The following is a 25,875-nucleotide window of genomic DNA, read 5'->3' as shown; positions in this document are numbered from 1 at the left end:
CATCCATCGGCAGCGAAGATTTACATTTTAGCGTTTTCCGTCTGTAACCTCCCGCCCAGTTTCGCACCGAACTATATTATTCGCATACGCTGTAGGTGAAGTTATATTTTAATTATTTTAGCATTGTATATATCTTTCCTCCTTGTCATGAGACTCACTGTTGTTCACTTCCGTTATTGTGAAAACTACTAAATGATAACATTTCCTTTCTTAAATGCTGGAATTTATTAATTAAATCACTAAATTTATAAACATTTATGAACATCAAACACTGTGTGCCATTCTGCCACTCATCTCCGGCCTCGCTACCGAGCAACTTCTCTCTCTAGCCTCTCACAACCGACTTCCACCCACGGACTCCAACACGCGACTACTGCTTACCCACTCGCACATTGTTGAGTGCACTGCAGTCTTTGCTTAAACCATGTATGATCTCTGCATAGTGCATAATCGATACTACGTAAGGGTACTGTACCTTTACACGTCGGTACCTGGTGTGAATATCAAATAGTGAACAATTTGCATGGCTCCTTTGTGGTGCGTCGTTTTCTTGCCTTAGAGTGTTTCTGATCATCTGTTAGATGGCGGGCCATATTCTCTCGCTAAGACGTGGTATTCACTAAGCCCGCCTAAAGTTGAGGCGGTGTGGCCCGCGTAATGGGGCCAGACTGTGTAGGAACTCCTGTTAGGAATGTAGTTTAGTACTCACGTAAATTAACTAATTACATGTGTGTAGAGGCCTGAAATATCACAAGACTTTTCACACACGGTTATTTTCAGATCCGGAGCTATACAAATTCACAGCGGAGTACCCCAAATTACCAATAAAGATCGTATAAAATTCTCGCTTTCGCAAACGTCCACTGTCAGTTCAGAGCCGCAAAAGGACACACAGAATATGTGGCACGTATTTCGCCGTCTTACCGCGAACACATTTCGTTGTTACACCATTCAGGGTGCTGACAACAAAAGCGGCGGGCGGACGACTCCTTTGTTATTTTCTGCGCAGTGCATTCCGTCGGGAGTGAGCGACGTGGGCTGGTCACTGCCGACGTCAGACTGCGCGATATGAGGTAGACAGCCTGCAGTCCGGCCGCCCCTGACGTGCGTCGGCGGAATAAAACATGAGCGGGCGTCGCACTCCACGGACGCTCTGCTCTCGTGCGGGCCGTGTTGCTCCCCCATATCCGCGAGTCAACTGTACCGTGCAATTTACGTCCAGCGGTCCGAGTGAGCGCTTATTTTAGAACGGGGAAATCGCATGTGTTGTCCAATCCGTCTACTATCATTTAAGCAATACGGCTATGGGGATCCTGGAACTCTTTGCACTTAAACGAGATACTGAAGTATGCGATACCGGTGACGTCACAATCTGAGATTGCATCCATTCGAGCTTGTACAGTGCTAGTGCATGTAGCCTCTGTGAAGCCGCAGAGTCCATGACGTTTGACACATGGACTTACTAATACTTTATCCATAGTCCACCAACTATGTACTACTTCAATTTACGAAACTCACTATATTGGCTCTGAGCAATGTGGGACTTAACTTCAGAGGTCATCAGTCCCCTAGAACTTAGAACTACTTAAACCTAATAAACCTAAGGACAATACACAGATCCAGGCCCGAGGCAAGATTCGAACCTGCGACCGTAGCGGTCGCGCGGTTCCAGACTGTAGTGCCTAGGACTGCTCGGTCACTTCGGTCGGCCTCACTATATTGTGTCTTACACACTTTGCTCAATATTATATAAATCGGTGGTAGGAATTGCTTATACATCCATCCTTAAAATGTATTGAAGTAGTGAAGAGGGAAGATGATACTGTTTTAAAGGGTTTTTTGGTGTGGTACACCTGAAAAAATACCGGCCATTTCGACACCACTGGACATTTCCCACACTCATACAAACTTTTCTTCTTCCTTTCTTTGCACACTACACTATTTCTGGAGGGTGTTTTCTTGATGGGATTAGCGGGATAAACTCAATAAAAGCTAAGAACGATAGCTTATATCCCGCAAAGTATCGAAAGAAATAGAGTGTGTTATACAGCACTAAACGGATCGATTTCTGAGCTTTCCAGTGGTACATAAAATACCATGGTGATCTATTAACAGAGAGGAAGAAACACTGAGAGCCGGAGGGAGTGTCCGAGCGGTTCTAGGCACTACAGTCTGGCACCTCACGACCGCTACGGTCGCAGTTTCGAATCCTGCCTCTGACATGGATGTGTGTCATGTCCTTAGGTTAGATAGGTTTAATTAGTTCTAAGTTCTAGGGGACTGATGACTTCAGAAGTTAAGTCCCATAGTGCTCAGAGCCATTTGAGCCAAACACTAAGAAGAACCTATACATATTCGGTCAGTCCCAGAGCCGGCAACATAGTAGACTTGAAACCGCGACTACTGTGAACTGGCTGCATAAGCCCATGGGTTGAGCTATACTAGTCCACATGTTATGTCATCAAGAGGTGGAGGTGGGAAATGTAAAAATGGTAGGAAATTAAAAAAAGAAACAGAATTTAAAAACAGTCACACACACACACACACACACACACACACACACACACATACACATACACACAAACACACACGCATACACTCGCAGTGTGCTCGAAAGTATCCAAACAATATTTTTGCGTCATATTAAAAAATATTTACCCAGAAGTTACGTAAGCACACGCAGACTGAAAATTTACCACTTCTCTCTTCTCTAATTGGAGCCTAGTCTTTTACCCACTGTTATAATGGAAGCGCTAGTTACAGTGCAACTTCGTTCGGACTATGCGCAAAACAATGAAAGGGACCTGAAGCGTTGTTGTGTTGTGGTCTTCAGTCCTGAGACTGGTTTGATGCAGCTCCCCATGCTACTCTATCCTGTGCAAGCATCTCCCAGTACCTACTGCAGTCTACATCCTTCTGAATCTGCTTAGTGTATTCATCTCTTGGTCTCCCTCTACGATTTTTACCCTCCAGGCTGCCCTCCAATACCAAATTGGTGATCCCTCGATGCCTCAGATCACGCCCCACCAACCGATCCCTTCATCTAGTCACGTTGTGCCACAAGGTCCTCATCTCCCCAATTCTATTCAATACCTCCTCATTAGTTATGTGATATACCCATCTAATCTTCAGCATTCTTCTGTAGCACCACATTTCGAAAGCTTCTATCCTCTTCTGGTCTAAACTATTTATTGTCCACGTTTCACTTCCATACATGGCTACACTCCATACAAATGCTTTAAGAAAAGAGTTCCTGACATTTGAATCTATACTAGATGTTAACAAATTTTTCTTCTTCAGAAACGCTTTTCTAGCCATTGCCAGTCTACATTTTATATCCTCTCTGCTTCGACCATCACCAGTTATATTGCTCCCCAAATAGAAAAACTCCTTTACTACTTTAAATGTCTCATTTCCTAATCTAATTCCCTCTGCATCACACGATCTAATTCGACTACATTCCATTACCCTCGTTTTGCTTTTGTTGATGTTAGTCTTATACCCTCCTTTCACGACACTGTCCAATCCGTTCAATCGCTCTTGCAAGTCCCTTGCTGTCTCTGACAGTATTACAATGTCATCGGCTAACCTCAAAGTTTTTATTTCTTCTCCATGGATATTAATACCTACTCCGAACTTTCCTTTTGTTTCCTTTGTTGCTTGCTCAATATACAGATTGAATAACATCGGGGAGAGGCTACAACCCTGTCTCACTCCATTCCCAACCACTGCTTCCCTTTCATGTCCCTTGACTCTTATAACTGCCATCTGGTTTCTGTACAAATTGTAAATAGCCTTTCGCTACCTGTATTTCACCCCTGCCACCTTCAGAATTTGAAAGAGAGTATTCCAATAAACATTGTCAAAAGCTTTCTCTAAGTCTACAAATGCTAGAAACGTAGGTTTGCCTTTCCTTAATCTTTCTTCTAAGATAAGTCGTAGGGTCAGAATTGCCTCACGTGTACCAACATTTCTAAGGAATCCAAACTGATCTTCCCGAGGTCGGCTTCTACCAGTTTTTCCATTCGTCTCTAAGGAATTCGCGTTATTATTTTGCAGCTGTGACGTCTTAAACTGATAGTCCGGTAATTTACAGATCTGTCAACACCTGCTTTCTTTGTGATTGGAATTATTATATTCTTCTTTAAGTCAGAGGGTATTTCGCCTGTCTCATACATCTTGCTCACCAGACGGTAAAGTTTTGTCAGGACTGGCTCTCCCAAGGCTGTCAGTAGTTCTAATGGAATGTTGTCTACTCCAGGGCCCTTGTTTCGACACAGGTCTTTCAGTGCTCTGTCGAACTCTTCACGCAATATCATATCTCCCTTTTCATATTCATCTACATCCTCTTCCATTTCCAATAGATTGTCCTCAAGTACATAGCCCTTGTATAGGCCCTCTATGTACTTCTTCTACCTTCCTGCTTTCCCTTCTTTGCTTAGAAGTGGGTTTCCATCTGAGCTCTTGATTTTCATACAAGTGGTTCTCTTTTCTCCAAAGGTCTCTTTAATTTTCCTGTACGTAGTATCTATCTTACACCTAGTGAGATAAGCCTCTACATCCTTACATTTGTCCTCTAGCCATCCCTGCTTAACCATTTTGCACTTCCTGTCGATCTCAATTTTGAGATGTTTGTATTCCTTTTTGCCTGCTTCATTTACTGCATTTTTATATTTTCTCCTTTCATCAATTAAATACAATATTTCTTCTATTACCCAAGGGTTTCTACTAGCCCTCATCTTTTTACCTATTTGATCCTCTGCTGCCTTCACTATTTCATACCTCAAAGCTACCCATTCTTCTTCCACTGTATTCTTTTCCCTTATTCCTGTGAATTGTTCCCTTATGGTCTCCCTGAAACTCTGTACAACCTCTGGTTCTTTCAGTTTATCCAGGTCCCATCTCCTTAAATTCCCACCTTTTTGCAGTTTCTTCAGTTTTAATCTACAGTTCATAACCAATAGATTGTAGTCAGACTCCACATCTGCACCTGGAAATGTCTTACAGTTTAATACGTGGTTCCTAAATCTCTGTCTTCCCATTATATAATCTATCTGATACCTTTTAGTCTCTGCAGGGTTCTTCCACGTATACAACCTGCATTAATTATTCTTGAACTAAGTGTTAGCTATGATTAAGTTATGCTCTGCAAAAAATTCTACCAGGCGGCTTCCATTTTCATTTCGTAGCCCCAATCCATATTCACCTATTATGTTTCCTTCTCTCCCTTTTGCTACTCTCGAATTCCAGTCACCCATGACTATTACATTTTCGTCTCCCTTCACTAACTGAATAATTTCTTTTATTTCATCATACATTTCATCGATTTCTTCATCATCTGCAGAGCTAGTTTGCATATAATCTTGTACTACTGTAGTAGATGTGGGCTACAATAATGCGTTCACTATGCTGTTTGTTGTAGCTTACCCGTACTGCTACTTTTTTATTAATTATTAAACCTACTCCTGCATTATCACAATTTGATTTTGTATTTATAACCCTGTATTCACCTGACCAAAAGTCTTGTTCCTCCTGCCACCGAACTTCACTAGTTCCGACTATATCTAACTTTAACTTATCCAATTCCCTTTTTAAATTTTCTAACCTACCTGCCCGATTAAGGGATCTGACATTCCACGCTCCGATCCGTAGAACGCCAGTTTTCTTTCTCCTGAATCATTTATCATAAATTTGTGACACACATGCTCTCCTCACACCTTTCCTCAAAGAGAGCCTCTCAAAAAATAAGTCCCACACTAATTAACATATCTGAATTGCTCAGAAAGACAAGAATGTTTTGAAACGTATTTTAATAGCTGACTTCAAAAAAAGGTTTAGGGGCTGGTTCCACTATAGAATATTAGTATAGTATAGTATAAAACACGCTCCTGTAAATAGTAAAATCCAATATTGGTTGTGCTTTGTAATTAGTGAACGTGTATTATAGAATTGTCGAAGATTATTCTACAAAACGAAAAAAATGTGTAATAAAATCAACAACTCATTTCAGCTCCTTTTGTCTCTCTTTGCCACCAGATAGCGATGGTCTGAGCACCTTGCTGGTTTGACACGGCAGAGCTTCAGATTAATTATTTCCCACATCTATTATGCTTATCTACATCTACATATATACTCCGCTAGCCACCAAGCGGTGTGTGGCGGAGGGCACAATTCGCGCCAAAGTCATAATCCCCCCCACTGTTCCACTCGCGGATCGCACGAGGGCAACGCCGGTCAACTGCTGTTTGTGTATGAGACATTGGTTGGAAACTTTCCTCATGTCAGCACGTTGTAGGTGTCGCCACCGGCAACAACTTTGTGTGAATGCTCTGAAAAGCTAATCATTTGCATATCAAAGCATCTTCTTCCTGTCGGTTTTATTTCGCGTCTGTAGCACGTCATCTTCGTGGTGTCGCAATTTTAGTGGCCAGTGGTGTTACTTAATCCTTTTTATTCACAATATTTCTGCGTGTGCCAAATAAAGAGTTAATGTATATCCTGCAACCCAAAATGGCGCTATCCAAAAGTGGCGTCGAGGTTACTGTGGTGCACCACGTGACACCGAAGACAGGGGTGAACAAACGCTTCGGAGTGGTTTAGTGGCGAAAAGTCGTCTAACGTTTAAGTAGCTGACCACCCAGATGAGCCAAGGGCCTGCAAACAGTGTATCTCCAGTGGCCGTTCAGATAACGTTGCCGCATATGGGCCTCGGCAGCAGGTGCCTGGTTCAGAACCCGTGGTGGCTGTTGTTCATCGGCCACAATGCCTGGAATCTGCAGAATCTGCACGCTAGTACAACAGCTGGACGTCCTTTAGTGGCGACAGGTAGCCTTTTCAGATGCGTCGCCTTTTATGGCCATTGGAAACTTGGCCTTTGGTGTGGATGTCAACAACTGTCAGAAGGGTCCAGGCCCACTGGAGGAACTTTATCACCTGGGGCATTCCCTGCGTAATCTGATCATTCTGTAGGGCACAATTAATCAACACAGTTATGCATCCATCCTTAGGTATCATGTCCACCTCCACATGTAGCTTGTCTCTTTCAGCAGAATGACATCTACCCGGAGGACTCTGCTAAGTGTCGTACAGCTGCCATTGCAGATGCGTGGTTCAAGTAGCATCCGGATGAGTTACCGCATTTCTCTGGCGTCCAAACTCCCTTGGTTTAAACCGAGTCAAGGATCTGTGGTACCAGCTCTGTCGGGCTCTTCGCCTCATTAATTCTCAACCGAAAAACCTAGCATAGCTGGCGACAGCGCGAGACAGCATACCTCCACATACCTGTCTCCGCACCTTCCACAAGCTCACAGACTCCCATTCCGCACGTTTGTGCTGCGAGAGGTGGTTAATCAGGTTTTTGACAGGTGGTCACATTAATGTGACTGGACAGTGTATATTTATCGTGTTATCTCCGCCCACTTTGAGGTAGCGCTGCACCACCTTCTCACGTCCAATATTCCTGCATATCATCTCATTGTAGCTCAGCCTTATATCGTTCATGTCAGTTTATGTTTTCAAAACTGCTAATTTTTTATGATCGAAAACACATTTGTCTTAGAAGCAAAGATATTCATGTAAATTAGTGTATAAACCTGAGGACGAGAGCGCAAAAGAAGTGACGTGTCGTGTCGAGAACCAAAACAGTTAGTTACCCTTAAAGAGAAAAAGCGAAGTACCACGAACCTGCTGGGAAATGAAGCAAATTAAATACAGCTGAGGTCTCAGTATAGCGATTAACTCATTTCAGAAAGTCTAACGGTGAATTACACTACTGGAAATTAAAATTGCTGCACCATGAAGATGGCGTGCTACAGACGCGAAATTTAACCGACAGGAAGAAGATGCTGTGATATGCAAATGATTAGCTTTTCAGAGCATTCACACAAGGTTGGCGCCGGTGGCGACACCTACAACGTGCTGACATCAGGAAAGTTTCCAACCGATTTCTCATACACAAACAGCAGTTGACCGGTCTTGCCTGGTGAAACGTTGTTGTGATGCCTCGTGTAAGGAGGATAAATGCGTACTATCACGTTTCCGACTTTGATAAAGGTCGGATTGTAGCCTATCACGATTGCGGTTTATCGTATCGCGACATTGGTGGTCGCGTTGGTCGAGATCCAATGACTGTTAGCAGAAAATGGAATCGGTGGGTTCAGGAGGGTAATACGGAACGTGATGCTGGATCCCAACGGCCTCGTATCACCAGCAGTCGAGATGACACGCATCTTATCTGCATGGCTGTAACGGATCGTGCAGCCACGTCTCAATCCCTGAGTCAACAGATGGGGACGTTTGCAAGACAACAACCATCTGCACGAACAGTTCGACGACGTTTGCAGCAGCATGGACCATCAGCTCATTTTTTCGGATGAATCCAGATTCTGTTTACAGCATCATGATGGTCGCATCCGTGTTTGGCGACATCGCGGTGACGGCACATTGGAAGCGTGTATCCTTCATCGCCATATTGGCGTATCACCCGGCGTGATGGTATGGGGTGTCATTGGTTCCACGTCTCGGTCACCTCTTGTTCGCATGACGGCGCTTTGAACAGTGGACGCTACATTTCAGATGTGTTACGACCCGCAGCTGTGCCCTTCATTCGATCCCTGCGAAACTCTACATTTCAGCAGGATCATGCACGACCGCATGTTGCAGGTCATGCACGGGCCTTTCTGAATACAGAAAACGTTCGACTGCTGCCATGGCCAGCACCTTCTCCAGATCTCTCACCAACTGAAAACGTCTGGTCAATGGCGACCGAGCAACTGGCTCGTCACAATACGCCAGACACTGTTCTTGATGAACTGTGGTATCGTGTTGAAGCTGCATGGGCAGCTGTACCTGTACACGCCATCCAATCTCTGTTTGACTCAATGCCCAAGTGTATCATGTCCGTTATTACGACCAGTGGTGGTTGTTCTGGGTACTTATTTCTGAGGATATATGCACCCAAATTGCGTGAAAATGTAATCACATGTCAGTTCTAGTATAATACAGGGTGTCCCAGCTATCTTGTCCACCCAAAATATCTCTGGAACAATAACAGCTATTGGAAAACGACTTCCACCGGTATCAATGTAGGTTCTGGGGCCCATGAATGTACACATTTGGAAACATTCTAAAACGAAAGCATATGTGTTTTTTAACACAAACTTATGTTTTTTTTTAAATGGACCTCCTATATTTTTTCTTCAGTAATCCATAACATGACAAAGCACATACACAATGGCGTTGATTGCATCGCAATATTCCCATTACATCCCGAGATATTGAGACGCGAAGTTGACGCTTGAAACATCCGACATGCACTGCTAGCGCAGGTCCTGAGGCTCAGGTGTGAACCCCATGCTGCCCGTAATCGCGATGTGATTGACAAGTAAGTGTCCCTCGTTATAAGTATGGACGTGTGATTACACATGTCAATCACATCGCGAATACGGGCAGCATGGGGTTCACGCCTGAGCCTCAGGACGTGCGCTAGCAGCGCATGTCGGGTGTTTCAAGCGTCAACTTCGCGTCTCAATATCTCGGGATGTAATGGGAATATTGCGATGCAATCAACGCCATTGTGTATGTGCTTTGTCATGCTATGGATTGCTCAAGATAAAATATAGGAGGTCCATTTAAAAAAACATAAGTTTGTGTTAAAAAACACATATGCTTTCGTTTTAGAATGTTTCCAAATACGTACATTCATGGGCCCCAGCCCTACATTGATACCGGTGAAAGTCATTTTCCAAAAGTTGTTATTGTTCCAGACATATTTTGGGTGGACAAGATAGCTGGGACACCCTGTATATTTGTCCAATGAATACCCGTTTATCATCTGTATTTCTTCTTGGTGTAGCAATTTTGATGGCCAGTAGTGTACAATGTGTGTAATGACAAGTAATACTACCGAAATTGATCAAAAGTGAATGGGTTTACCTTATGAATCAAATAGTATGTTGTTCCATCTTTCCAGCGCAATACAGCAGCAATTTTGCGTGGCATGGATTGTATAGACCATTAAATTTTTCTGGGAGTATGACACCACATGTCTTCGCACAATGCTAAACCATTCCTGTAAATTTCGAGTTGGTAGTTTGTGCGAGATGGAGCTAGCTCCCGGTAGCGTTCCAGATGTGTGCCATTAGGTCCAAATCAAATGAGTCTGGCGACGAAGACTTCAAATTCAGTTTACCGTCATACTCGTCAAAACTTTGTAGCACGACATTAACTCTGTGGCACTGAGAATTGTCAAACTGCATAGTACCATCGATGTCGTGGAAGATATCATGCATGAAGGGATGAACACACTCATTGGTAATGTTCACGTGGTCCACAGCTATGGTGTTACCTTTAGTCCTAATGACTTTGGTGACCAAGACATCATAATCAGTTCGCTGTCATACTCGACAAACTTTGTAGCACTTACTTACTTTCTGTGTCCGGAACTAGACTTCAGACTTCCAAAAATTAGCAGCCAATATGGCCTTGTCATTTGCCTCCCATAAGTCAGTCATTGTGCAGGGCTTGTCTAAATATGGACAGATAATCAGGTGTCTAGGATCCTGGACAGAACCACACAGACAGAGAGTATTCTCATTCTCTTTTAGGAAACCCCATTGCTGCATGTTTGTCTTGCACTTTGGCACTTCTACCCTCATACGGTTTACGGTTCTCCAGACTGTGTATGGTAGGTCTCCACCAGGCGCCAGTTCTTCTTTTACTTCTTTATGAAGGTTTGTCAGGTCGATTTCCCACTTTTTCAAACGATTCTCTGCAGCCGACCCTTCCAGGGCTCGGGTACGTGACAGGAAACTCTTCCTCGAACAAAGCCGTCGGTCAGCAGGCTGGTGTCCATATAAAGGGCGACGCATGTCTTTTTCTTGCTTAGTTTTTTCGGCTTCGGCAGCGATGTCACGTCGTATGTTGGGCGTTGCGATCCCCATGATTAAGTACATCTTGTGCACTGGGGTTGGCCTCAAGCATCCGGTAACAATCCGTGCCATTTCATTCACCGCGACATCAACATTTCTCGCGTGTGTTGATGCAGACCATACTGGAGCGGCGTATTCCGCGGCTGAGCCCAAGGGCTGAAGTTCTCAGGACTTTTGGGTTTGCACCCCAGGATCCGCTGGTTAGTTTCCTGATGATGTTGTTTCTAGTTGAGACGTTTTCCCTTGTGGCATTACAATGATGTTTATAGGTCAGTGTACATTTCAACGTGACACCAAGATGTTTGGGCGTTTTACAATGCTCGAGACGTTCACCTCTCCATATTACATTTAATTCACGATTTACCTCCCTGTTCTTTAAATGGAATGCACAGGCCTGCGTCTTGGAAGGGTTCGGTCTTAGGTGGTTTGCCTCATAATACTGGGAGAGAGCTTCCAAGGTACTGGTTAGTTTCTCCTCTACATCCATAAAATTGTTACCTTGGGTTGTAACTGCAGCGTCATTGGCATACATAAATTGTCACGTGATGTTTGGCACCGGTTGGTCATTTGTATATATATTATACAGAACTGGGGCGAGGACGCTTCCCTCTGATTTCTCCACCTGCTCTTCTTGTCCTGGAGACAGACGAAAAATCTATTATGCAGGAAAGTACCTGTCAGTGATGTTAAATGGTAAGTCCTGTCAGATTGTATACTTACCTAAGGAGCCTCCGATGGTTTAGAGTATCATATGCAGCTGAAAGGTCTATGAATGCCAATCTAGTGATCTCTTTCCTTTCACACCCATCCTCAATATGTTGGGTCAGTTTCAGGACTTGACTGCAGCACGATTTGCCTGGTCGGAAACCTGCCTGCAGTGGGAGGATCTGTTGTTCCAAGAACTGACCCTGTGGCACAGTCCCTTGTCCATCTGGGTAGTATCATCGATGTCGCGGAAGACATCATGCATGGGTGGTTGAAGATAGCCAACAATAATATTCACGTGGTGCACAGATATAATGTTGCCTTCAATTACTTCCAATAGTCCTGTTGTAGCCCACGAGAATGTCTCCCATAACAACTTGTCTGTGTCGGTGCCTCGGTACACCTCTCTAACAGCCACTCTCCTGGACGAGGACGTACCCACAGACGACTGTCGGCCTGTGTGACATGGAACTTAATTCCTACGAGGTGACACTTGTCCACTGGTCCATCACCCAGTCTCGATTATTTCGTGTCCATAGCAATGGTAACTGACGATGTTGTCGGATCAACACAGGAAAATTTAGAGACTGTCTGTTTCTGAGATACAAATTCAATAATGTGGGCTGCACCGTTTGTTCGGAAGTATTTATGGCAGCACGAGCATTGAGCTCTGCCGTCAGAACTGCCACAGAATTCCTCCTTCCCTGCTTTACAGAGCCGTCAAGCTTCCGCAGTCCACGTTCCGTGATAAAACGTGAACGTCCGTAATGTTTTTTAACGAATAAACCGCCATTTAACTGCGTATTGCCCTATTTATCTTGTGTACCATCTAGATTTCGGTTTTCATGCCATAATTGAGTACAATGAGAAAAGTTCTTACATGCCAAACACGTCATATCCGTTACGACAGTCCAAAGCGGGTAAAAGAAAAGATAAAACACGATAAAAAGGGCGTGACTGCGTCTTTGCACCACCGAAAACCTTTCATTGTTCAAAATCTTGTTGCCTACTTGTGCTTTCACCGTCATTCTACGACCTTCCATAGATGCTGATGACCGGCCAAAGGTGCCGGCCGGTGTGGTTCTAGGCGCTTCAATCTGGAACCGCGCAACCACTACGGTCGCAGGTTCGAATCCTGCCCCGGGCATGGATGTGTGTGATGTCCTTAGGTTAGTTAGGTTTAAATAGTTCTAACTTCTAGGGGTCTGATGACCTCAGATGTTAAGTCGCATAGTGCTCAGAGCCATTTGAATTATTTTGATCCAGCCAAAGAGCAATCACAGTTTCCCAGAAGCTCTTATATTCTTCCATTACAGCGTCAATATCCCGCAACGTAGTGAGGTGGCAGTTAACCTCGGCGTAAATAGCGCTCGTAACGTTTTGGTACATTAGTGTACAGTGTTACTGTGGTCTTCAGTCCTTGGACACCTGTCTACCATGTGGAAGTCTTCTCGTCTCTGCATAACTACTATACTATACGTCTATTCGAACCAGCGTTCTTCATCACAACCTCCCTCTACAGTATAGCCCCCCGCCCCTTCCTCCACACCCACCCACCCACACCCACATACACACACACATACACACACATCCCGCCGTTTCCAAACAGACGATTCCTTGATGCATCTAGATGTGCCCTGTCAACAGACTGCTTCATATAGAGAAATTAGGCCATAAATTACGTCTCTCCGCAATTACTTCATCAGTTACCCGATCTATCGTGCTGTTTTCAGCATTCGTCTGCAACCTTCGATTGACTTCTTGTTTACTGCTTATGGTTCACTTCCGTACAAGGCAACATTTCAAATACTTTCATTAAAAGACTTCGCAATACTCAATGAAAGTTGACCTGTTACCCTTTTTCTAAAAAGCGTAACTTGCTATTGTATCTACTTTTTGGAACCTCTCTACTTGGGAAATCGTCAGTTATTTTGCTCCCAAAGTAGCAATACTCACCGATTACTTTTTGTGTTTTATTCCTTAATGTAGTACTTTTAGCGTCATATGGTTCACTTCGACCACATTAGGCTTATCCTTGTTTCATTTTTGTTGACAAACGTTTTGTAATCTTGTAACGCCGGAAATGCATATCCTCCTATTTCCATCTATTCTACTATTTATTTTCCTTATTTTGTAACCTGAAGATACGACATTTCTGTGTCTTTATATATTGCAATTGTTTTACTATATATATATATATATATATATATATATATATATATATATATATACATCGACCTATATATATATATATATATATATATATATATATAGGTCGATGTATAATTGGTTTGTTTTGTAAATATTATCTGTATTTTTACGCTGGGTCTGGCCTAGGGAAAACATTGTTATCGATCTATTACATCGATAGGTCGTGTGGAGAACCAAAGTTTTTAGGATCTTTGGTAGTGTTAACTCTGCAGCGTGCAGAGCAGAACGCGGTCTGGCTGGAGTAGGGCGTTGCAGCAGGTATGTTGAGTGACGCTCCCGTGGGATGCCGCGCATTCGGGGTTTGGCGGTAGGTAATTGCGCTCGACTTGCTATGATAGTTTCTGACACGTTGTCGCGGACGGAAAGCATTAGCTGGCGCACATCAAGAGCCCGTTTCGCCTGGTGACCGTGTCGAGAAGAAGGCGCGCCAACATCCAGCTTCTGCAACAGCGACGGCCGACAATGAGTGACCGTCGCCACCTCCTCGATCGACGGCTTCAAACCTTCAATCAACCAGCAAGGAAGACTGGAAGCAAGTAAAGTTTTAGAACTGTATGGCACACCTCAGCTTTTCAAACTGTTAAATTTTTCTCACTAAATTACAGCAACGTAGCATGAACGTTTGTTGCTCATTCTCCCAATTGCATTACCAAGCAGGGTCCCTTCCTTTTCCGGAATGAACCCGAGTGTCATTGAAATTCAAACGCCAGCATTAAAGTAATGTCATTCGATTTCACTGCTTCAATTTCAAAGTTCAGATAAAGTATTCATACCTGGCTACAATATTTAGATTACACAAGCACAAATTAAGAGTGCGAGTTTTGTTACCATATTTTAGCTTAGCTGTGATTGCAGCTCAGCTTGGTACGTACTAAATGTTACTATTGTTAATTATTCAGAATCATTTAATTCAAGTTCAAAGTTAAATCTCTTATTTCTAAATTGTGTACATTCAAGTAGCTTTTGAAACGATTGTTGAGGTAGCCTAACTTATTTTATTGAATTACGTAGTGCTTCAGAAGCAATGTTCACTATTAATTTCAGTCACTAAATTAACTTTCAGTTTCCCGGTTTTATTAATTATTTTGCTAAATTAAGCCAGAGCGTAGCGAAATTTATTACTTCTGAGGAACATTCAGTTTTCACACAACACGTGTCAACCTTCAGTTGCCACGCTTTTAGTGCTATTTATATGTGCAATAACGTTTCATTTTCAATTATAGTAGTTGTCCATGGGACTGACGACCGCACTTTCCCCAAATCTCAAATATCTAATTAACGCGCCGGCCGAAGTGGCCGTGCGGTTAAAGGCGCTGCAGTCTGGAACCGCAAGACCGCTACTGTCGCAGGTTCGAATCCTGCCTCGGGCATGGATGTTCCTGATGTCCTTAGGTTAGTTAGGTTTAACTAGTTCTAAGTTCTAGGGGACTAATGACCTCAGCAGTTGAGTCCCATAGTGCTCAGAGCCATCTAATTAACGCCAATTAATTGTTAACGTGACGACCGCACATTTACTTTCTTTCTTAATTTTACCATTTTCTCAAAATTAATTTCCACTAATTTCATTTGCATTTTTCCTTTCTCTTAGATGTAACCCTTTCCTCCTTCTTTACCAACAAATTAACTTCGGTGACGATTGCTTTTCCCAAATTTCCATTAGGTACACGCGGTTTAATTTTTAACTGTCATTGAGGTCGATAAGAGAGGGGGAGGTTACACGTGGCGACCTGGTGACAGGACAATCTTCGGATTTGAGGTTGTTCTGGACACGAATTTTGCATTGTGCAAATCGTAACAAAGTACTGGTTACGAACAGGTCGCTACGTCAGCGAGAATAAGTGGTGGGAGGAATAATAATTAGATTTGAGATCTGGCATTTACGTTGAAAATTGATAAAATCAGTGAAGGCAACAATTACCAGAATTTGGTAGCCTTTGGTACGGAACAATCGGTCTAACAGTGGGAAACGCGCACCGCGGAACCCATTGTTCAGGGGCAGGCGGCTAGCATGAAAGACGCGACCGCCGAAACGCAACCAAGAGCAGAAATGGAATTCCAAACTTTCGAAAATGTTTCGGAATCGGAAGTGAAAATCAAATCTGAACACTTTAAAGAGGCACCCGCTATGGAAGTAAAACCGCTGGTTTCCGGGAATTTAACTGATTTATTGAATGTTTTGATTAACGAAATCAAGGCTCAGTCTAGCGAGATTGAAACTCAATCGGCAGAAATTAAAGCTCAGTCTGCCAAGCAAGAAGCTCAGTCTGAAGAAATTGACATGAAGCTAGACAATCAGAACACAGCTATTAATGTTGTTAACAACAATGTTGGAGTTGTTAATACAAAAGTTGATAAAATCAAAGAAGATATTGATGTGATTAATACCGAAATTGGTAATCTTAAACAGGAAATGATAGGCGTTCAGGCGGAAATTGCGAGCATAAATACTCATTTTGATTCCGAAATTAGGAGAATCGAGAAAAGCGTAGGAGAAGCAGTTGCTCCATCATCGAGAATAAGGTGACGGAACAAATTCAATTAGTGAAAACATAGGGTCAACAGAAGGAGGAAACTTTAAAGGCTTTAGTATCCAAAGTAGATACTAAAGTGAGCAAGCAGGCTAATACCTGCAAAGAGAAAAAGAGGGAAGTGGAAACGCTTGCGACAACCACTTGCCAAGTAATTACGAGAGTGTCGGAATTAGAAAAGAAACTTGAAAAAGAGAGCTATGTACCAATCTGCACACATAGTTCGTAATTGTTGACGAAAGTGGAGCGGTTCGACCCCTCGAAAAAAGGCGGTATACACGCGTCGGATTTCATTAAAAATTGTGAAAGAGTTTTACCCGATCACGGACTGATGAGAGAAAAATTAATGCGGTTATTGACGTGTTGGCTAGTGATGCCAAGCGTTGGGGCTTAAACCTCAACATTATGAACCTGACTTTTGACCAGTTTAAAAATTTGCTTCTGGCTGAATACTGGTCAGAGCAAAAACAACAAAGTGTCTGGCACGAATTTTTCGTATCGAGGCCTTTCGATGCGAATTCATGTGGCTCGATGAAAGAGTTTTGCGAGCGCTGGATCTGCAAGTTGCAACATTTGCATGATCGCCGCACGGAATCCGAAATAGTCTGGGCACTCTACAAGAAGCTTGCAGATGATACAAAACGCTACGAAGGAAGCAATTACAAGGCAATCAATGATTTCCTGGAAAGAGTTGAGGACGAGGACAATTGGCGCAATAATCGCGACAGTGGTAGAGGCCGTGGTAACAACAAAGGGTACCACAACAATCACAACAACGATAACCATGGGAATAACGCATACCGCAACCATGGCAGCAATAACAATAATGGTTCGGACCGTAATGACAATCGGTACAATGTAAATAATAACAGGAATGACGGAAAACAGTATCATACAAACGTGATAAGGGCTTCACAGAATAGTAATAATGCAGAGGGTGTGATAAGCCGCCTCAGCAGCATCCGGGGAGCAGATCTGCTGGGACGAGACAGGCAAACCATTAGCCGCGTTGGTGAGGAGAAATTTTGGCGGCCCAATAACAGGAGAAAACCCAGGTGCCATCGTTATGAAAATTCCGTATGGAATAATCAACGGCGGGAGAGTGTGCCAGTGTTAGGAGAAAGGAGTGCTCCCACAAGTAGTAGATCAGCTGTAGACACGGCAGTAGTAAATACATTCACTGTCAGGGAGAACAATTTAAGTAGCGTTCCGGAAATCGATTATAAAGTGGCAGCTGTAACACCCACTGCGGAACTGGAGATAGAGTTTAAGAATGATTCGCAAGTGTTGAGAGAAGATCAGATGTCGGATGACACGTTCGTCATCGGGCGAGGGGATGCAGTGAGGGATGAGGTCTGGTAAAGGCAGTTCGGTCGCTTATACGACGAACTAAGAGATTATAGGGGCCTGTACGGGAGCAGTGTTAACGGGGAGCGCGGGCAGGATTTTCCGCGTCTCGTCTCACAGGAAGATAGTGTTTGTGATGTGATAGAAAGTTCTGGCCCTTACCGGCAGACTTTGCCAGAAATAGTTGATGTTAGTGGGGAGCACGAGCAAGATTCGTCGTGTTTTGTCCCGCAGGAGTTGGATGTTGAAGTAGTTACGGAAAGTTCTGGCCCTAACCGGCAGACCTTACTGAAAGTTACAGTGGTAGAAGCAGACGATCCATCCGACGCAAAACTCCAGTTTAAACATTGCGAGAGCATTAAGGAGAAAGATTACGAGAAATTTAGTGATAGCAGGACACGATTGGTAGAAAAGCACGTAGATTACAGCGTGTATGAGGTTAAAGATGACGTTATACGGTCGGACTGTAGCAGTGTGGGTTGCGCAGATCCAGAGGAAGTAACTGCCAGGAAGTTTCATATCAACGCACACTCAGCTACAGAGTGAAAATCTCATTCTGGTATGTGCAGATACTACTGGGCACATTCCTCCACGTAGATTGGCAGATGAGATCAATCTGACCAAAGAGGAATCAACGAAGGTGACAATTAGTGAATTGATAGCAAAGCAACACTCACTAGTTGGCGAGTTACAGGAAAAGGTTTCGGTAATGGAGGCAAAGCTACAGACTAAGACTCAGAACAAACGTGTTGAAATTAAAACTGTATATGACCAGCGGCTGAAATGCCGCCAGATAAGCCGGATTTAGGATCAAAGCCGGATGGTTTTTCCTGGAATAACCTGGATATAGACGAGGATTTATTGTGGGAGAATAAAGAAACAGTCGAGGATAAGTGTAGACAGATAGTAGTGTCTGTTAATATGTACGGCCTACAACTAAACGTGTTGATTGACACCGGTCCACAATTGAGTGCTGTATCTGGGAAAATATTTGAGTTACTGAAAGACAGACCTGGTATCGTAGTTATGCCAGTAACAGGAGTGAAAATTATCCGTGCTACTCGGAAGGCCAGTAAACCGGCACCAAAACAGATTTTTGTCATCTTCGAGATATGTGGGGCACGATTTGAACAAGAGTTAGTCGTTGTGCCAGACTTAACTACGGAAGTAATTGTCGGGTTAGATTGGCTATTAAAGTACCGTGCAGTGATTAATTGCGAAAGCAAAAATTTGACATGTACGTCGCAAGACAAAACAATAGTAGTTAGTTTCGACGAGGCAAGAGATGGTGTGCATAGGCAATACTAGGCCTATACACATTGTTAACTGGCCGGATGCCATTGACGTAGGTATGAATTTGAACTACTGTAACGTGAGGAATTTCGGCATTGACAATAGTGTAGAAAGTGAATTGGAAAGTATTGTAGACGGTGCGTCAAACGTAACACACGAACAAAGACGAGGCCTGTATGAAGTAATAATGAGGAATAAGAGTGTGTTTTCAGACAATTCGGGACTTGTGGAAGGATATAAATGCAAGTTGCGTGTAATTCCGCACGAACCATTCTTCATAAGACCGTATGCTATATCGCTGTCCAAAAAGGAAGCAGTGCAACGGGAGATAGATGAGATGATCGAATGGGGAGTGATTGAAAGAAGTACGAGTCCATAAAATTACGGTTTGGTCATTGTAGCAAAACGGGATGGTAGTGTGCGTATTGTGATTGACGCACGCATGTTGAACAGGGTCGTTCAACGCGAAGCAGGCACACCAGAAAGTATGGAGGAGATTTTGCAAACGTTTTCATGACGTTAAGTTCATAACTAGCCTCGATATGACGGCTAGTTACTGGCAAATAGAGCTCGAAGAAGAATCTAGGCCATACACCACCTGTTTGCGGGCAGGTGTTATCAGTATAGACTACTGCCGTTTGGATATAATATATCTGTGTCTGTATTCATCAGGGCCCTAGATAAAGTACTAGGCCCGGCTTTGAGTTCATGATTAACTGTATACTTTGACGACCTATTGTTGGCCAATGCCACTTGGCATGACCATTGTGACCTGTTAGATGAAGCTTTTAGAGCATAGCGCCGTGGCGGAATGACTCTAAAACTAAAGAAATGCGAATTTGTGAAGCAGGAACTGAAGTTTTTAGGACATGTAATTACCACTGCTGGTATTACGAAAGACCCAGAGAAACTAGAGGCAATAAGGAATTGTCCTCCATCCAAGTCTAGGAAACAGTTAAAAAGTCTTCTAGGGCTCACAGGATTTAACCGTAAATTTGTAAAAGGACAGGTGTTTAATGATGAAAATTTGAATAACCTCTTACGCAAAAATGTTCCGTTTGTGTGGACTGACGGGTGTCAGGCCGCTTTCGAGAGATTAAAAGACGAGTTGTTAAGATCTAACATACTATTTCATCCTGATTTCTCGCTACCCTTCCATCTGGGGACGGATTCGTCGAATTACAGGGAGGGGGTAGAACGGTTCCCAGATGTTGGTGAAGGAGAGGATAAGGAACACCGGACGATAGCGTTCGCGAATCGGACTTTATCAAAAAGTGAGCGAAACTACACGATTTCTGAAAAGGAGTGTCTCGCTATCGTGTGGGGATTCAAGAAGTTCAAGGGTTACCTATGGGACCGTAAGGTGATTATTCAGAGGGACAATAAGGCGCCCACTTACCTGAAGGATTGTAAACTACTTCACGGAAGACTGACTAGGTGGTCGCTGTATTTAAAGCAATTTAACTATGACATCTGTTACATAAAAGGGACCGACAATTGCGTAGCGGATGCGCTCTCGCTGTTGCCCGAGTCTAATCAAAATGTATTGAAAGATGAGTCAGATGGAGTGGTCAAATTATACTATTTTAAAGAAGTTGAGGGGCGTAAATTAATAGTGAACATCTTTAAGGATCTACGTCATCAGAACGAGGACGGTTGTTTAAATATTGTGAAAACCCGATAAGACGAAAGGAGCCCAGAAGGAGAGAAATTAAGGACGTATTACAAGATATACGATCCTATCTTGTACATACGTAAGAGTGAAGATAGTAATATTTGGCGGGTATGCTGGCCCACCAAATACGTCACGGAAATAATAGACAACTACCATTTGGCGTATGGTCACTGTGTACCAAAGAAATTTACGGAAAAGCTGAGTGAAGTAGTGCATTTTAACAATATGTTAAAAAGCGTTACTGACAGGGTGAAAACTTGCGATTTGTGTCAGAAGGTGAAGGTTACCAACTTTACCAGTCGTGGTCCTATGCAAAGTATATGGCCTAACGACACCTTTGAATTACTGTGCGTGGACTTGTACGGACCTTTGCCCAAGTCACCCGGAAACTTTGCCTACGTTTTAGTAGTGCTAGAAGCTTTTTCCCGATTAGGAAAGCTACAGCCAAAGCGGTCCATAGCAAGGTTGTGAACGATTGTTTGGTTCATATTGGTAAGCCCAAGGCGCTTCTATCAGACAATGGGGCACAATTTACTTCTCAGTTGTGGAATGAACGCATGGCAAGAAATGGGGTCGAAGCGGTCCATATTTCAGCTTACTGTCCGGCTGGAAATCCAGCTGAGAGGTATATGCGCGAGGTAGGCCGACTTTGCCGTACCTATTGCAACCACAACTATAGGGCATGGGGCAAATATGTAGCAGAATTTGAGAGAATTATGTACACCTTGAGACATGAGTCTATGGGATTTTCTCCAGAGGAAATCCTGTTAGAAGACCGAAGTAAATGTTTAGTGGAAAAGATAATCGAATTACCTCCTCGGATTGACATTAGTATTGGTGTCAAAAAGGATCGTTTGCGAGAAATAATGAAGCTGAAAGCCGATGCTCACATACGTCGTCATGACGTTAAAGCGCGTTTTGCTAAGTTTCCAATCGGAGACTTAGTACTTGTAAAAGCTCATGAGAAATCGAGCGAGATAGACAATGATATCTCTAAATTTAAGTTTGTTTATAATGGACCATATAAAGTCATTGGTACACCTCACACAAATGCTTATTGCTTAGAGTATCCAAGCTCTGGAAAACTATTAGGTATACGGAACATTGTAGACTTGATATTGTACCAACCTAGGATTGATTAATACCACAGAATGGGTAATTTGTACAGTATGTAAATATAGAGTGTAAGATTTAAGGATTTGCTAGATTGCCATGCTTTTGCCTGACCAAGAGGACGTTAAAGAAGTTGTAATTAATAAGTAATTAATTTTGACTAAATGATTTAAGAGTAACTGATTATTAATCAATTGAAAAATCCAAGCTGCTAGTTTAAGTTTTCAGATGAGTCACAGTAGATTAAGGAATGTAAATATGATTTTGTAGCTAATTGTAAGATTTCATGAACATGTGATTTACTAGTCATTGCCGATGTACTTAGACGCTGTTTGAGTCTCATGCTAGTAGGTGCGTGTGATTATGGGCAGTGTTGAGTTATCCATTGTGAAAGTGTTAGTGGACTCCTTGAGATTACTCGGGAGTGAGTTTTTCCGAAAGAATCCAGTGAAACGGACGTTCTGGAAATGTCGTTACACAGGCGAGTGAGATCAAGCGTGCCGCATAGGCGGGAGCAAAAGTACTGGCGAGGCGGAGCCGCTGTCGGCTCTTGTGCCGGTCGGCATTCTTTGTACTTGCGGGTACGGAAGGCGGAGTTGTTTATTTTCCCGGACAGCTGATGTGAAAGAATTCTGCTATCAATATTCATGTCTTTTTCGATCTGCTGTATATTATTTTCTTATTTAGCTTTAAGTGGACTCTCATAACAAGAATACTAATTATGAAAAGATTATATAAAATGTATATTCTCTGTAATTAATTATAAATTTGCTTATTTTGATCTACCTGCCTTTATGACCATGTACTCCGATTAATTTTGCAAATAGTATTCCATTTCTTGATACTGTTAGGAATTTTGCTGATTTTAGAATAGCTAAACCATTTTCTATGAATTTTAATATATTGTCAACCTGTTTTCTTTTGTGTAAGAAGACAGAGTGGAATAAGGTCTCCACTCAATTATTATGGTCCAAAAATTGGTTTATGGATAATTAGCGTATTGCTAAATTTTCTTGATGTCTTGAGCATATGCATTAGCGCTTTTTTTTCCTTTTTGGGACTTTTCTGAGTCTTTTTAGGTTACACGAACATCCTCAGACAATGGGGACAAGTGTAACACCGGAAATGCATATCCTGCTGTTTTCATCTATTGTACTGTACATTTTTTTCCTTATTTTGTTACCTGAGGATATGACATTTCTGTGTCTCTATATATTGTAATTGTTTGAGTATGTATGTATACATACACACACACACACACACACATATATATATATATATATATATATATATATATATATATATATATCGATGTATAACGATGTATAATTGGTTTTCAAAATATCCACGGGTGTGCCGGCCGGAGTGGCTGAGCGGTTGCAGGCGCTACAGTCTGGAGCCGCGCGACCGCTACGATCGCAGGTGCGAATCCTGCCTCGGGCATGGATGTGTGTGATGTCCTTACGTTAGTTAGGTTTAAGTAGTTCTCTAAGTTTTAGGGGACTAATGACCAAAGAAGTCCCATAGTGCTCAAAACCATTTGAACTTTATCATCGGGTGTACTGCCGGTCTTCAGTGTCCAACGGGCACAATATTTCGGCGATCATACATGTCGCCATCATCAGGTGAACTGACGGACTGAGCTCCTGTGAACGTGCCGGTACGGAGATCCGTACGCTATGCCTGCTCAGGGTGAACTGGGTTCGGTCGCGATGGCAGACGATTTAAGTACCCTCCGCCCACGATGCACTCCCTCCGCCGTCTGCGCCCCTCGCGACGGTCGCGCGGTGGAACAGATTACGACGGCGTCTGAGATAACGTCGGTGTGATGGCTCTGTCCGCCGTGGTCGTCACAACCATACGTTTGCTCGATTTACTCTTGATTAACCCAATCGCTCGTTCCCACGCCTTGCTAAGATTGTAGCTACAGTCACATTTTATGAGGTCGTCATTGGTGCGAATTTCGATGGCCTCTCTAACAACGCTGTCCCAGTATCTCGACGTCTGTACGAGAATCCTCGTGCGTTTATACTCCATAGCGTCATTTTCCGACAAAATATGTTCAGCGACCGCCAACTTGATCGGATACATCAGTCGAGTATGCCTCTGATGTTCACGGCATAGATCCTCGGCGGTACGCATCGTCTGACCAATATACGACTTGCCACATTGACACGGAATCTGGTACACGTCGGCCTACCTCAAACCAAGGTCATCTTTCACGCTCCCCACCAGTGCACGAGTTTTATTCGGAGGGCAAAACACAGTTCCGACCCGGTGTTTCTTCAAAATGCGGGCGATTGTCCCCGAGAGTGCGCCTGTATATGGAATAAACGCAGTGCCTACCTCCTCCCTCGCGATTTCATCCATCTCCACAGGTTGTGCAGTAGTGGTTGGGCGGAGAGCGCGTTGATTCGGCCACTCTGAGTACCCATTTTTTCGAAATACAGTTCTCAGATGTTCCAATTCCTGGGGCAGACTCTCTGCGTCAGAGATAGTGCGCGCCCTATGTACTAAAGTTTTAAGTACCCCATTCCTCTGTGAAGGGTGGTGGCAGCTGTCTGCGTGCAAATAGAGATCAATGTGCGTTGTTTTCCGATACACCCCATGACCTAGGGTGCCGTCAGCCCTTCTCTTGACCAAGACGTCAAGGAAAGGTAATTTACCCTCCATTTCAGTCTCCATAGTGAATTTGATGTTGAGGTGTATGGAGTTTAGATGTGTAAGGAAGTCAAGGAGTTTATCCATACCACGTGGCCAGATGACGAACGTGTCGTCCACGTAACGGAAAAAGCAAGTTGGTTTCCATACGGATGACGGTAGGGCTTCCTCCTCGAAGTTCTCCATGTACAAATTCGCTACCACTGGTGAGAGTGGGCTACCCATGGCTACTCCCTCCGTTTCTTCGTAGTAATCTCCATTAAAAAGAAAATACGTGGAAGTCAAGACAAGCCTAAAAAGTTCAGTGGTCTTCTCGTCAAACTTCTGACTAATCAATTCTAGTGACTCTCGCAGGGGTACCCTCGTAAACAAGGAAACGACGTCAAAGCTCACAATGATATCTGACTCATCCAACCTGAAGCTATCAAGGCGTTTAACAAAATCCGCGGAATTATGGATGTGATGAGGGCATTTATCCACATAAGGACTTCCGCCTGAATCAGCTGAGGAAATACGTCGTGAAACTTGTCGTGCGTTGACGAAATCTAAGCCGGTGTAGTCAAATATCACCAGTAAAGAGAGGGCGGCCATTCGTGATCTGAGGGAGCCCTCTGAAATTGTTGTCTTACCGGCTGACAAGGGCAATGTTACAGTTGTTGTCTCCCATAAGGACTACACTGATAAGATGCAGAGCCTGCTAAATGACGATTCCTACCGGAAGGTCAGCGTTGACCCCAGAAAGAAGGTGGAGAACAAGACGAGGTCGCTTCTCAAGGACGCAGATTTACCGGAGGGTGACGCTAAGAAATTGTTACCCCTAGGTCCGTTACCGCCTAGACTATATGGACTCCCGAAGGTTCACAAAGAGGGGGTACCATTTGTTGGCCAAATACCTGACGGGAATATTAAGTCCTCATGTGGATAAATTCCCACATCACATCCATAATTCCGTGGATTTTGTTAAACGCCTTGATAGCTTCAGGTTGGATGAGTCAGATATCATGGTGAGTTTTGACGCCGTTTCCTTGTTTACGAGGGTACCTTTGCGAGAGTCACTAGAATTGATTAGTCAGAAGTTTGACGAGAAGACCACTGAACGTTTTAGGCATGTCTTGACTTCCACGTATTTTCATTTTAATCGAGAGTACTACGAACAAATGGAGGGAGTCGTCATGGGTAGCCCACTCTCACCAGTGGCAGCGAATTTGTACATGGAGAACTTCGAGGAGGATGCCCTGTCGTCATCCGAATGGAAACCTACTTGCTTTTTCCGTTACGTGGAAGACACGTTCGTCATCTGGCCACATGGTATGGATAAACTCCTTGACTTCCTTACACATCTAAACTCCATACACCCCAACATCAAATTCACTATGGAGACTGAAACGGAGGGTAAATTACCTTTCCTTGACGT

This window comes from Schistocerca americana, chromosome 6 (assembly GCF_021461395.2).
Source record: "Schistocerca americana isolate TAMUIC-IGC-003095 chromosome 6, iqSchAmer2.1, whole genome shotgun sequence".
Classification (NCBI taxonomy): Eukaryota; Metazoa; Arthropoda; class Insecta; order Orthoptera; family Acrididae; genus Schistocerca; species Schistocerca americana.
The sequence above is the reverse complement of the archived record's forward strand: the minus strand, read 5'-3'. Positions refer to the sequence as shown.